This window comes from Amblyomma maculatum, chromosome 1 (assembly GCF_055883805.1).
Source record: "Amblyomma maculatum isolate TAMU_Amacu chromosome 1, ASM5588380v1, whole genome shotgun sequence".
Taxonomy (NCBI): Eukaryota; Metazoa; Arthropoda; class Arachnida; order Ixodida; family Ixodidae; genus Amblyomma; species Amblyomma maculatum.
Genome location: NC_139344.1, coordinates 227,050,261 through 227,064,501, shown reverse-complemented (window position 1 = coordinate 227,064,501; position 14,241 = coordinate 227,050,261). Strand labels below are relative to the sequence as shown.

Genomic DNA, 14,241 nt, shown 5'->3' with positions numbered 1-14,241 from the left:
TGGTGCAAGTTCTGTCAAGTTTGGTTTTGTTTTGATTTTAACTTTGCTTATTGCCACTTATGGACAGCCTTATCACACAGCGCTATTCAGGTTCTACTAGTGTCGAAGATTATTGATTTCACTTTCTTTAATAGACACTGAGGGTTCACTGACACATACGCCACCAAATTTTTTTGTTTCAACTGCTTCAATTGTTTTCCTTCCCAGTGGTGTTGTACATTTTCACAAAAATTTGCTTTCAAAGTGAAGTTGTCGACTTTCTTCCAAGTTGTGTGATATGCTGTGAAAAATGGCATGCGTGTCATGAAACTTGTTCCAGATTTTTTGATCGCATTCTGCATGTACGAGTTTTTTCAACCTTCTATGAATGCTTTGTCTCAAAAATATTAAGTATTCAGGCTAACGTAGGATTAGGTTGCATTCTGGGTTCTGTTGTGCCGGGTAGCAGCTCAGCAGTCAGATTCTTTTACTGGACTTGCCTGAGAGTACGAGTTGTGTGAAGCCTGCACACAGACCCATATCATGCCATTTGATGCAATTTTTACGCTCGACCGCCGTCAGTTTAGAAAAGGACTGTATTGGGTTACTACGACAAACATTACCCCAGCTTGTTTTAGGCGGAAAAAAAAAAAGTTTGTGCCATGGTCGCCATCTTGCATGTTCTCATACACTTTAATTTCAAATTTGTAAAATTTGCTGTTCTCATCGTAGTTGTTCCAACAATACCCCAAGTTTTCCAGAAGTATAGGAACCCAAGAAAATTGTTTTGGAGATTAGAGAATATAAGCCATGCCAGAATAAAATTCTCAAGTTTAGAAAATTTGCTTTTTGCAGCATTTACAGCTGTAAAATACAGAGTAAGGTGGTTCTAGTAAATATATGACGTGTATTAAGAAAAAAGTACCACTCGGTGGCATTTATTTTGGGAAGTTAAATCACAGCACTCAGTTCCTTGCTCGCATACAGCCGTCCAAACCTTCAACTAGACTGCACAACGCCCACTTTCAACAGTGATGCTGTTTAAGCTGGAGGTTGTTTCATCTATTGTGCGCAGCCTAATGTGTTCACAGTAATGTCACCATGACCGGATGTGACATCATGACGTCACATCCAGTCATGTCTAATAACCAGAACTGAGGTCACCACATGACATCATGTCCGGTCATGACCGATGACTTCACCGTGCGATTCACGCATATATGAAGCTAACCTTGCCAGGCATCCAATCCAGGCATCCGTGCTGCGCCTTTCATTTGTCGCTTCCTCAAACGCCGTACCACACAGGAATCAGCAGTGTTTTAAATTGGTTTACAGGAAAGAAAAGGCATAATATCTGTTGCACTTGTCCGCTGGCAACAGATAGCCACGATGAGTCTCGAAGTATAATCACGGATAACTTGAGGCAAACAGAAACAGCATCATTGTGTCATCAGTCTTGTACATGACTGCAATCTGCCTTAATTTTTTTCTGTACCCCTGTGCCTTGGCAGGGATCGAACTTGCAGAGAGGTAAAAATAAGGCAAGGCCTTATTTTAGCTTGTATCCTAAGGTCAACATGAATTCCTAGAGGATCACAACTTGTTGAGAAGTGAGGACTGCAGCTTGCCTTTACTACTTTGCACAGATTTACAGTTTCAGAAGTGGTACGAATTATCTGCTACTTGGCTGAAAAGCGGAGCACGCAGCCTGGCTATTTTTGGCAATGGTGGTACTTCCATTATCTTATACATACTCTTTAGCATAGAGTCATGAACTACCACATTATGTGAAAGACTTCCTGACACAAATATAAAGCCTCCATTATCTTATACATACTCTTTAGCATAGAGTCATGAACTACCACATTATGTGAAAGACTGCCTGACACAAATATAAAGCCTCCCTTAACCTAGCCGTATGAAGTGCCTTTGTGGTCTACGGGTAGCATGTCTGACTTGAAATGCAAGAGTCCTGGAGGGTTCGATTCATTTCACCTACCCATCTGATTCGAGAAGCTTGAGTTGGCAGCTCCTGCCAAATCTGCCATATCATATGATCAAGTGACTTTGCACAACCCTGCCACCAATCAATTCCCGGCTATCACCCACAATTTTTCTTTCACAACCCTGATACCAAATTTTATGGTGAATGGCAGCCTTTAACGCTGTCATATCAACATGTAACCAAAATTTGGTTTCCTTCTAGTGGTGGCTTTAGACAGCTTGTGTTGTTCGTCCCTTTGAGACCTTGATTAGCAGGTGGCAAAGTAGAGACAAGAGGAATGATGAAGAGAAGGTAGGAGGCAGAGGGTGGAGAATGGGTACAATGTGTCGCACTGTGATTTGTAGATTAGGTGGCACAACCCGCTTGCATGGTCGTAACCCATCAGCTGCATTGAGAACAGCAATGCTAACTCCTAGCTCTTACTCCCCTGCACAGATCGTATTGATTGTCTATACTTTTTCTTGGACAAGTTCTTCTGAATATCTCGTAGGATTTTTGCACGGCCCCTGAAGGCTAGGTATTGCTGCAAAGCACCTTCTCCAGAAAACGGAAACATAGAATGACCAGCTTGTTCAGCTTGTTTCTACAATGAGCACAAAACTGGACTCCATTCCACTCGTGAAATATGGAGGAGTCTCTATGACCGGTTATCATTGTACAGTAGAACCCTGCTATAGTAAAGTGAAACTGAAGTCCCATCATAGTAGTGCTTTTGGTAAAACTAGGTTATACTAAACGTCTGGCCGTGGCGTCGACTTCTCACGAAATGGCATTGCTGCACACGCATTACATGGAATCGCGAGGAAAGTTTTTCTTAAAAAAAAAAATAAGTAGTGCTTTTTTTTTTTATGGTTTTACCGCTAGGCTCATCAGCACTGAGAAGAAGCCAACTTTAAGGCCTTGGAGCCGTGAGGGAAAGCATGCAGCGCGTAGCGGGAAAAATGTAAAGCTGACCAAACACAAAAAGAAGACGGCCGGTCACTAGAGTAAAAGTGCAGCAAGAAAAAGGGAAGCGAAGAAACGGCCGAACATTCACACAACACTATTCAGCACGAAGGAGTAGTGGCAAGAATTAGAGGCGTGGCTTGTGTGGTTTTGCAGTGCTGGACTGTCGCGCATTTTTCATCTATTGCCTCTTAAAAGATGGAAACAGCGGAAGATGATGCTGCGCTCACGCAATGCTTTGGTTCTCAGCTGGAATCAAGCTCGGCTGTATTCGTATCCATGTTGCATTCATGCTAAACAGGTACTTCTACAAGCTGTAAAAGAAAAAAAAAATGAAAAAGGAAATGGCACAGAGATGATAAGAGAGAGATGGAAGGCATTTTAGAGCGTTCTTTTCATAAAGCAACAAGATGTGCTTAGTAAGCAGACTTTAATTACAAGATAGTATCTTCAGGACCGTGTCATCACTAACAACTGATATAGTAAGATTTTGGCCGGTCCCGGTGACTTTACTGTGATGGGGTTCTACTGTACTTATCAGTTCGCAAAGAGCACTTCCTGGCAGAAGGGCAGCTCAACACTGTTAATGTGGAAAAGCACTCACTACTCTGCTCGTGCTCAAACTGAAACCCACATCTGAATTTGATTATGCTTCCTGCAGGAACGACCTTTAGTCTGCATCTCAAGTGAGCATGCGGGGTATCTTGATGCTTATTTTTATTTTTTGTAACCGCAACCTCGAGCAGACTAATTCGCCAAAGCTGGCAGCGCTGGTTATGTATACGTTTGCCGCTGGCTCAAGCCTGCACTGCAGTGAAGTACAGGCACAGAGCAACGCTAGAGAAGAGCACGGGCGTTCAAATTACGAAACTTTTCTGCCCCAGTCAAAAAGAATTCCATTTAAGCTTCCGGGAAAAAAAAAAAAAAATGCTAGAGTGGCCCTGCGCAATATAATACCAGCTAGTACCACATCACTACTCTCTACAGCGACTTTCTGTTAGCTAGTGCCAAGTTACTGTATATCTGGCAGAACCACATGGAATGGTTTGTGGGGTTTAATGTCCCAAAGCGACTCGGGCTATGAGAGACGCTGTAGTGGAGGACTCCGGAAATTTCGACCACCTGGGGTTCTTTAACGTACACTGACATTCCACAGCACACGGTCGCCTTGCCTTTCGCCTCCATTCGAAAAGCGGTCGCCAAGGCCAGGATTCGATCCCGCATCCTTAGGAAGCGCCCTAACCACTGCGCCACCCCGGCGGGGTAACACATTAATGTGTCACGACAAACACAAAATAACAAAAGGAACAGCCAAGGTCGTAATGAGCGACTGCAGGTGACAAATGCATTGGTCCCTGGTACTCGTGCTTTTTTAACATCACACTATGCAGCACTGAACTGAATGCTCATACGAGTAAAAAGTAAAAACTCTAGGGGCACTTTGAACCACTAAAGAGCAATGAGGTGAAAGCCTTTATTGCATGGTGGTCTGATGCCCTCCACTATGGCACCTCCTTCCTCGTTTTCCTTATGGCTCGATTCAGGTGTTCGCGGAGAAGTGTGAGATACGCCTTTTCTTTCCTGTAAACCAATTTGAAATGCTGCTGATGCTTGCTGTACTGCGTCTGCTTTTGTATGCTGTGTCATGTGGCGTTAGAGCAAACGCCAAATGAAAGGCGCTGCACTGACGACTGGATCAGGTTAACTTTCACATGTGCTCGAGTCGCCTGGTAACGTCATGACATCATAGTAATCTCTGTCATTATCATCACTGTCACTATCATTATCAATCAGTATCTATCACTAAGTTCTTCACTGACAGATTTAAAGGTAAACAGCACAACCATGCAACTGCTCGCAAGATTCCAATGACAGCTCTCGCATGTTGGAATGGGGACGGAGGAAAGCAGTGGCAATGTGAGTGGCAAGTATGTATTTCCTGGGGCGGCTGTGCTGGGCAGATATCGTGCTAGAAAAACTGGCTACCCTGTATACGCAGTGCCTGGTGTCATCGATAGTACCGGAACTATGGAAGAACGCAAACATTATCCTCATTCATAAGAAAGGGGATGCTATGAACCTTAAAAATTAGACCAATCAGCTTACTGTCTGTTACGTATAAGGTGTTTACAAAGGTAATCGCTAATAGAATCAGGGCAACCTTAGACTGCAATCAAGCAAAGGATCAAGCAGGGCTTCAGAAACGGTACTCTACTATCGATCATATCCATACCATCAATCAGGTGATAGAAAAATGCTCGGAATATAACCGGCCCTTATACATAGCATTCATTGATTACGAAAAAGCATTTGACTCAGTTGAAACCTCGGCGGTGATGCAGGCATTGCGAAATCGGGGGGTAGACGAGCCGTACGTTGAAGTGCTGGAAGATATATATAGTGGCTGCACAGCAACCATAGTTCTGCATAAAGAAAGTAACAAAATTCCGATAAAGAAAGGTGTTAGGCAAGGAGACACAATCTCCCCAGTACTATTCACAGCTTGCTTAGAGGAAGTATTCAGAGACTTTGAATGGGAGCAGTGAGGGATAAGGGTAGATGGAGAATACCTCAGTAATCTGCGATTTGCTGATGACATTGCCTTGCTAAGCAACTCGGGGGATGAACTGCAAATAATGATTGATGACCTAGACAGGAAAAGTAGAAAGGTAGGCTTGAAAATCAATATGCAGAAAACTAAGGTAATGTTCAACAGCCTCAGAAAGGAACAGCAGTCTACATTAGGTAGCGAAGTACTGGAATTAGTAGGCGAATATGTCTACTTTGGACAGGCAGTACCCGCAGATCCGGACCATGAAAAGGAAATAACAAGAAGAACAGGATTGGGATGGAGCGCATTTCGCAAGCACTCGCAGGTTATGACTGGCAGCTTACAGATATCGCTCAAGAGGAAAGTATATAACAGTCGCATATTACCTGTATTCCCCTATGGGGCTGAAATGTGGAGGCTAACGAAAAAGGTTCTACTTAAGTTGAGGACAACCCAGAGGGCTATGGAACGAAAAATGGTAGAGGTAACATTAAGAGAGAGGAAGCGTGCACAGTGGGTCAGAGAAATAACTCAGGTTACCGACATTCTAGTGGAAATTAAGAAATGGACATGGGCCGGACATGTAGTGCGAAGAGAGGATAACCGATGGTCGCTGAGGGTAACAAACTGGATTCCAAGGGAAGGAAAGCGTAGCAGGGGGCGGCAGAAAGTTAGATGGGCGGATTAAGAAGTTCGCAGGGGTGAAGCGGATGCAACTAGCACAGAACCGGGTTAAGTGGAGAAATATGGGAGAGTGCAATGGGTATAGTCAGGCTGATGATGAATCCCACAGACTTTCGGTAGAAGCAATGTTAGGTAACCCAAGGGCCGCCTTATACGCCAGCCTAATCGTAGCGTCCACCTTGTTTTCCTCCGTCACTTCCATATTCATACAAGGCGTCGCATAAACTGTTCTACTGATCACGAATGCCTGTACCAAATGACTTGACTCCTTTTCCTGCAATCCTCTCTTTAGATTGGCGATTCTTTCAGTGAGCCTCATGGCGGCGTTTACCGTATTCTTTAGCTTTCCTAAGGCCTCCTTATTTTTCCTGTTAGTCTGCAAGTACATGTCCTGTTGTAGCGTATCCTCCTCCTCCAATTGTCTGTCTCTACCCCTGGTGACACAGAGTAACATCGCACCAAGTGGTGACACACAAGCGATCTGTATCTGAAGAATGGTGGCAGCTTAGATGAAGAAATGTTCATGTCAGGCCGCACAACAAAAAACACTGAAATTGTGTGATTCAGCAACTTCAGCTACAGATTTTTTTTATCGCACTAGCAGCAAAAAAGCCAGAAGAGTCTGTCAGAAGAAGCTCTGATTTCAGCTTTTAGCAATTCAGGTACTACAATTACAGTGGCCAAAGGTGCACACAGTTTCCGTACCCACTTGCTTTTGAGTATGTACACATGATCGCTGCATGTTCTCAGTTTTATCTCTGTTTAGGAGAGTGTCCACAATCGTTAGCAACGATCTGATGACACTGAAACACAAGCGTGTAGTTTTCACGTGGATAGGAACCTAGTGTATACTTGAGTGAAGGCTCTCCAGCTTATGATACAAACTATTTGTAAAAATAAAAATAAATATGATTGTACAGGGATTTTGGGGAAACCCAACAGGTTGCTTGTTTTGACGGATGTTTGTAAGAAATGACTAAGTGAAATGCTCAAGTTCATAGGCCTCTTGTTCGTCCAACACGGGAATTATGCAAATTCACTGGCTGAAGCTGCATTGGAATGAGGGCAACATCTACAGTGGTTTGCTTCCACCAGGAACAATGCTGTGAATCTGCTTCATAGCAGTGCTGGTGCTCCTCAAAGTGGCAGTCCTGTACAATGTAGGCCAGCTGCTACAAGTAAAGCGCCGGTACATCAATCAAGTGCGAAGCCCTCACAGCCACATTAGGCAGCATTTGCATGTAGCTTCCCGAGAAGAGTTCAATAAACAGATATTTAACCTTCGTGGCACACCAGCTCAAATTTTGTCACCCTCTGCAAAATGTGCCAACTATAAACCACAAAAAGTTGACAAATGCACGAAATGAGTTGTGCTATGAGCAAAAGAAGACCAGGCTTAAAAATAATGTTTCTAGCAATTTGGCAAAGTTACGAGAATGGCAAGCCTTCACAATGAACCACATAACACATTGGTTCCTGGTATTTGGCTTCACTGCATTTTATTGCTGTAGTCGGGAGAATAGAAATTTCCAACTCGCAACAACCACCCCATCTTGATACATCAAGGCAACTGCTGCAGACATACAACAGATCCGAAGGCATGTCGCCTAGCACACATTACAATAGATGCTGTCAAGAGAGTGCAAGAAGTGGCCGATTCCATGCCAAGTTACTTAAGACAATGCCATGTTTCGGACACCATCACATACAGAGAACTTTTGCTCAGATAACCACAGCTGTGTTATCCCCGCAAGGGTCAAGTGTTGTTGTATATGACAAACTCTTTAATCCATGGCAGGCCTGTTCACATATCAATCTGTTGCTTTAATTCTAAAGGCTGAAAACTAGAGAGGCAAAAAATTGCAGTCACACATTTGTGCTTCTCCACCTCCCGCCATGGCAAATCATGCGTCCAAAATCACTCTGAATGCTTTCCAAATAATAACATATCAGCAAATGCAAGGGTGACAATATTCCACAACAAGATTAAATACATTGCAAGCAAGGTATTTTAAACTTAACTAGGAGCACGCTCTAAACCAGTAAAAGCAGTGAGAGTATCCATTTGGTCACACCAGTTACAGCGCACTGCACTACTGAGGTAGCAGAGGAATCCAACTGATGGAGGAAACTCGTACGTCGGCCCCGAGTATTCCTTGCCTCTGTAAATGTAAATAAATGAGAGTAATACAGCAATTACATTTAGTTTGCATAAATTCAGCAAACTCACTCACAGTAGAATTTGATTTGAGTAAAGCAAGTGAGAGTGCCTGCCGCAGAAGGAAAAAGGCAGTAACGAGACTAGCAGTCAATGCTAGCACAAATACAAATATTTAGCACACTTGCAAAACACTGAAATAGCAACAAAGAGACTAAGTTAAATTACGTGTGCAGTAAGTGCGGAATATGCTGCGGCTTGCATGGAATTGTAATCAAGAGTGCTTATAGCAGCAACTGCCAAGCTCTTTGACAGGATTACGAGGTACAGTCTTTGTCAAAAGTGTAGAGTCCAGGGGTTCTGCTTCTGGGCCAGTTCCTGCGGCTTGTAATGAATTTCCGGTATTCCAACTTTGTTGATGGCAAGAAGATTTTTTGTCCTACCCCCTTCAGTGGCCTCAACTAATTCTACATCAGTGCCACAATTCGGCTCAGAAGCGGACCCCCCGGGCTCTACACTTTTGACAAAGGCTGTACATGCAACGGTGCCTCACTCCCCTCAACAAAACGTACCACCTCAGGTTAATTATTGCTTTGTTTTCAAATAAGCTGTCCATGGCCTTGACAGCAGCTTGAAGCCAAGCACTGCCCACTATTTATGGAGGCATTGTTTCTGCTATCATTCCCAGTTTTCTCAAAGTGATGACGCTGTTGGAGCAAGCAAAAGATATATATTAGGGAACTCTGCGGTAGCGACATGCATCTGAAGTGTTAAATCTATATAAATAAGCTCAGCGAGTTCTACCAATGCAGTTATTTTCGTAGTAAAAGGGCAGATACTCTCATGGGCAAGAACCTATGATAGCCGAAGAGTCACCCTCATTGCTGCATGCACAGATGTGAGTACTCGACAGTGGAACGTGTGAGCATATAAGCACAATAAATTCGTGCGGGTATACGCCCGTATCTTGTAGCAATTTTATGCTGAGCAGTAGGCTCGTTTCACTCCGGGGCTCATTTCGCACTGGGCCAGTTTACATTTATACTATCTCTCAGCTAGCCAGCAACTCCCCTTCTTTAGCACTTCGTCGACACTGTAAAGAAGCTGACCTCTTGCACTGCAGCACCACGTATGGGCCGCATAGATAAATACCTTACGACAGTTTTTTGACGGAAGCACGACCGTTTCTATGGGCCCAGCCACTCTATCTGCTGAAGCTGCGAGGAAGGCAATAAAACCTCCTGATCATAAACCAGCGCGTTCACGCTGGCGCACCATACCAAAATGCCTGCTACTGCCCAAACAAACTAGACCACAAACGAAGAATCTTAAAAAAAAAAAAAAAAAAAAAAGCAAATTACAAACTTCCGTGACTCTCGACTCACAAATAGTTTCACATCATCTGTAAGTCGCCGCGTACGTCCCAATACCCCAGTGCACCCCGAAGACAACAGCAACCGGCGACTGATCGGTGCTGTATGCAACGGTTGTTTCAAGCGCGAAGAAACGGGATCGACGCCATTATGCAGTCTCCACATGCCTTCGCCCGGTGACTGTCGCGTGATTACGCCGCGTCAGTAATTGTGACTACCGCATAGCTGCACTGCCGTGTAAAAACTCGTTAAAAAAGCTGCAAGACGGTAGCAGAACGCCGACAAATGCTTTACCTAGAGCTCGCGGGCATGTACGAAACACCATCATTCGCGTACGACTCACCGTAGTCGGAGGCTGCAGACAGGCCAGGGACAGGACCGAAGGCTACGCTGTTGAATTTAGGGCAACAATCCACAAACTGAATCAGATTTTCACCGAATTTGCATCTATCGGGATGATGCCCCGCAAACTAAAACAAGCCGACGCATGAAAAGCGACCTAGGGCTCGCAAGGCGCGAGCACCCGTTGACCGAAAAGCGCGCCAGCTTTTGCGGGTGCGGTGGTTCGAAACGGGTTAATTGGCATCTGGGTTTGAGGCTTATTTCCAGAAAAAAGCAAATACTAAAAGTTGTTTGACGTCACATCCGTCGAGAGAATCAACGCGTCCTCCTTTCCTTTTTGGTTCTGTGCGCGCATGCGCAGTTCACGGAGCCGGCTCTCTGCAAGTTCAGGTGAGATCGTCGATCTCCTTTGCTTCAAAACTCCATTTAACTTCCTTCCATAATGGACTGCCGTGTGACACGGCACGTATCTCCCTCGAGGTAATGGCTACCTTGGTTGAAGGGAGTTGAAAGGAGTTCAGCCGTGTCCGTGTGACAGAGGTAAGCGAGCAGCATTGTAATATTCGCTGATGGTGGCATGAAGAGAAAGTCTTGACCCGCCCTTCAAGGATCTTGACCAATATGAACGGTGCCATGTTACGAGTCCCTAGTAGCACAATATGTTTCTGTAACATTGCAGCAACATTGTCAATGTTGTACAATGTTGCGATAACATTATTTATCCAACATAATGCGAAAACGTTCAACATTCGATAACGTTGCTGCAATGTTAACAAGTAACATGCTGGCAATGTTGCTCTAAAGTTGTCTTTCCACATTGCAGCAATATTGTCAAATGATGTATAAATGTTGAACCACATACGATGACATTGCTATAACATTTACTTTATTGGCTAACTGTCGTTCTTTCAGACTATTTCTATTTCTGCAGCCCAAACAAAAAAGCCGGTATTAGGTCACTCCATTGAACTTGTCACTTCCCCGCATGACAATGTTTATTTATTTTTTAGTTTGAGTGCAGCCTTGCATGTAATGTGCATGCGATGAACAGTACAAGTGTACTGAACTTTGTTACACTGAAATAGAAATATATATATATATATATATATATATATATATATATATATATATATATATATATATATATATATATATATATATATATATATTTATATGCAATATATTTAGACTGCTGAGATTGCATTATCTTTCAATTAAACATGCGGACTAAAATTATAACTGCTGAAGAAATTTAGTTCTGTTTTCACTAATGCCTCGCAGCCTAATGGTCATAAAGATCGTCACGAATCAAAATCAAGTCGAAATCAGCCGCGCCGCGTCATTCCTGCCAAACCATGCCTAACCGCGTGTAAGCGGCGATCGCGGCAAATTCTTCACGTGCATGGAGCATTTTCCTTCTTCCATGGCTCACGTGTGTTTCCCTTATTCTAGCATAGTTTTCTTGTGGTCGCCGTGTTCTTGCTGCTGTGTTGCATTGCGGCTTCATAAGAATTCAGCTGAAATGACGGAGGCCTGCACAGAGGACAACATCAGTGGTGAGTGATTTCTAACCTACGTTGTTGAGCTGTGACACGTGTTGCCTGGCACAAAGCCAGTAGTGCATATATGCATGTGTTACCCATGCCCTTCGTGATAGTTTGGTAAAGTGCTACATTCATTGTATCATGAAGAGAGTGAAGTGTTCGCTAAGCAAAGTGTCGATCCGGCAACGACGCCGAAGAATAGCAGAGGCTGTTAACGACGACTAGAAAACTGTTCGGCAGATGCCAGTCCTGATAATGGTCGTGACAGCAGATCATGAAGAGAGTGAAGTGTTCGCTAAGGGAAGTGTCGATCCGGCAACGACGAAGAATAGCAGAGGCTGTTAACCACCAACTAGAAAACTGTTCGGCAGATGTCAGTCCTGATAATGGTCGTGACAGCAGATAATGGTCGCGACAGCTGTCCATGTCTGTGTTCATAGAGCAGCGTAAAAATTTTGTAATTAGAGATGTGCCCACCAAGATGCTTAGCTGAGCAATTCGATTCTTTTTTTTTTTTTTCTTTTTTTTTTTCTTTTTTTCTTTTTTTTCAGGGATGCAGCTTCACTTGTGACAACATCATGATTTGGAAGAGACCCTCATCGTGACCAGCTGGAGGCTACCAGGGCACAAGCATTTTTAGACATGCTAAATTGTTCAGTCAAATGCTGACAATACTTGTTTGTAGTTTTCCAGTGCAATGACGCATGTCCAAAGAAGGAAGGATTAAACTAGTCGTAATGACTCTACTGTTCATAATACGTCTGCTTGTTTCTGAATACCGAACTAGGTTCTACTCCTACTTTGTATATTTGTGTCAAGTTTCTGCACAAACTAGTGCTACACTGTGCTATAGTGTTTGCGTAAATAGTTTACTGAAGTGATTTATATTTGTAAATGCTAGTTGAGGGGTGGTGGGTGCATTTTCATGCTATGCTATTGTGCCCAGTAACTGTTCAAAACATCTCTGGTTCTTGTTCCTGAGTAGCCGGTGTGTTGTTTTGTAGCTTTGTTGCAAGTTACTTCATAAAGTAATTAAATAAAATAAATCTTGTCTGTGAAATGTAGGCCCATGTGGCACATTTCTCAATCTATGCCAATGTGCCTGTGTAAATGTTCAGTATGTTATACATCTGCTTCCGTTTTCTGAATAGGCAGTACTGCTGTTTTAAATTTTGTTGCAAGTTTCTGCAATTAATAATTTACTAAAGTGTCATGTTTGTAAAACTCAAGTTGAGGGACATGCACATTTTAAAGCTATGCTGCTGTGCTTAGTAACTGTCGACATTATTTGTGCTTCCTGTTCTTGAGTAGCCAAATCGGCTGTGTGCTATGTATGATTGTTGCAAGTTTCTGCATAAAACGATTGTCTTGAAGTAAATGTCTTACATTTGTGAAACTAGCTGCTGTATGTCAAGCTAATGAGTATACCGGAATCAAGCTTGCTGTTAGGCTAATTGAATAAATTCTTGACAAATAAAATAGCGCTAAAAAACAAATGATGGTTATTTGTAATGCACATGCATATATACAAATCATTCTAATTGCCAGAATAATCACTTTCAGTGCCATTTTCAGGTCACAGCAGCTTATAGCATCTAAATGAGCACTGGTACAGAGCTGATGAATATTACATTTAAGGTCTCATTCAGAGCAAGCGGCTTGAAAAGTGGGGAAAAGCTGTGTTGTCCAGTGCAGCCTTTTAGGTATTCGTACTCCTCTGCACCGCACTGCCGTGTGGCAACGAGTAATGTTTAGTTGCTCATTCTTGCGACCTTAAGCTACCATAACCATTGTGGTATGACGATTGCACATGGTTTAGCCTTTCACAAGATATATTTATTGAACAGCAAGCGTCGATAGCTAGTGGCCATCAATGCGGCGGAATATTTCAGTAGCTTGGAATGCTGCCTGAAAGTTTCTGAAACATTACAATAGCTTTGCAGCAATATTGCGCTAACGTTGTCATGGGAATGTTGCATGTGTGCAAATAAAAAGTTGTACCAATATTAAGAAAATGTTGCAGCTACGTTGCATTAATATCGTCTTTAGAAGTGGCTTAAACATTGACTAAAGGTTGTTGTAACATTGGTGCAATGTTGCTTCAATGTTGTCTTATGTATGTTGCATCAACGTGGCAAAAAGAGGACACTAGCCACGTTAAGGCAATTTGAAAGCAAACATTGCGGCCACATTGAGGCAACAAAGTGTGCTACTAGGAATTCACGGGCGAGCTGGTTCGCCAGCTCATTGCCGCCAATCCCCGAGTGTCAGGGATCCATCGGAGGAATTAAGATGGGGCAGGGCTGCAGCGCAACAAGTGCAACCGCGAGCTCCGTGGACAGATTAAGTACTTTTAGATTTAATGGCACGGACAGCAGCCTGGGAGTCGGTGTATATAATATACTGAGGCACAGCTGTGGGAGAGAATGGAAACTTTGAATGGCATGAATGATGGAGAGAACCTCAAGCGAGATAATATCCGGAGGGTGGAGAAAGGGGCCGCTAGTGTGTGTGACAGGGGTAGATAGACGAGGATGAAAGAGGACCTGGCTTCCGGACCCGCGAGGAGCCACATATGAGGCATCCGTGTAAGCGACTCTACAGGCATTGAAGGGCGGACTATGATGAGAGGCAACAGCATGTCGGCGGCCAGCATGCAG

General features: G+C 43.5%; 2 long non-coding RNA genes across 2 annotated transcripts; one reads left to right on the top strand and one right to left on the bottom strand.

Annotated features, from left to right (window-relative positions):
- Positions 1–7,637: 7,637 nt before the first annotated feature.
- Positions 7,638–10,261, bottom strand: LOC146205782 (uncharacterized). Its single transcript, XR_014704255.1, has 2 exons — positions 10,039–10,261; positions 7,638–8,326 (listed from the first exon to the last, which is right to left on the bottom strand). It is a non-coding gene; the product is annotated as an uncharacterized LOC146205782 (long non-coding RNA).
- A 172-nt stretch (positions 10,262–10,433) lies between these two features.
- Positions 10,434–13,596, top strand: LOC146205781 (uncharacterized). Its single transcript, XR_014704254.1, has 3 exons — positions 10,434–10,577; positions 11,490–11,593; positions 12,133–13,596. It is a non-coding gene; the product is annotated as an uncharacterized LOC146205781 (long non-coding RNA).
- The last annotated feature ends 645 nt before the right edge of the window (positions 13,597–14,241 follow it).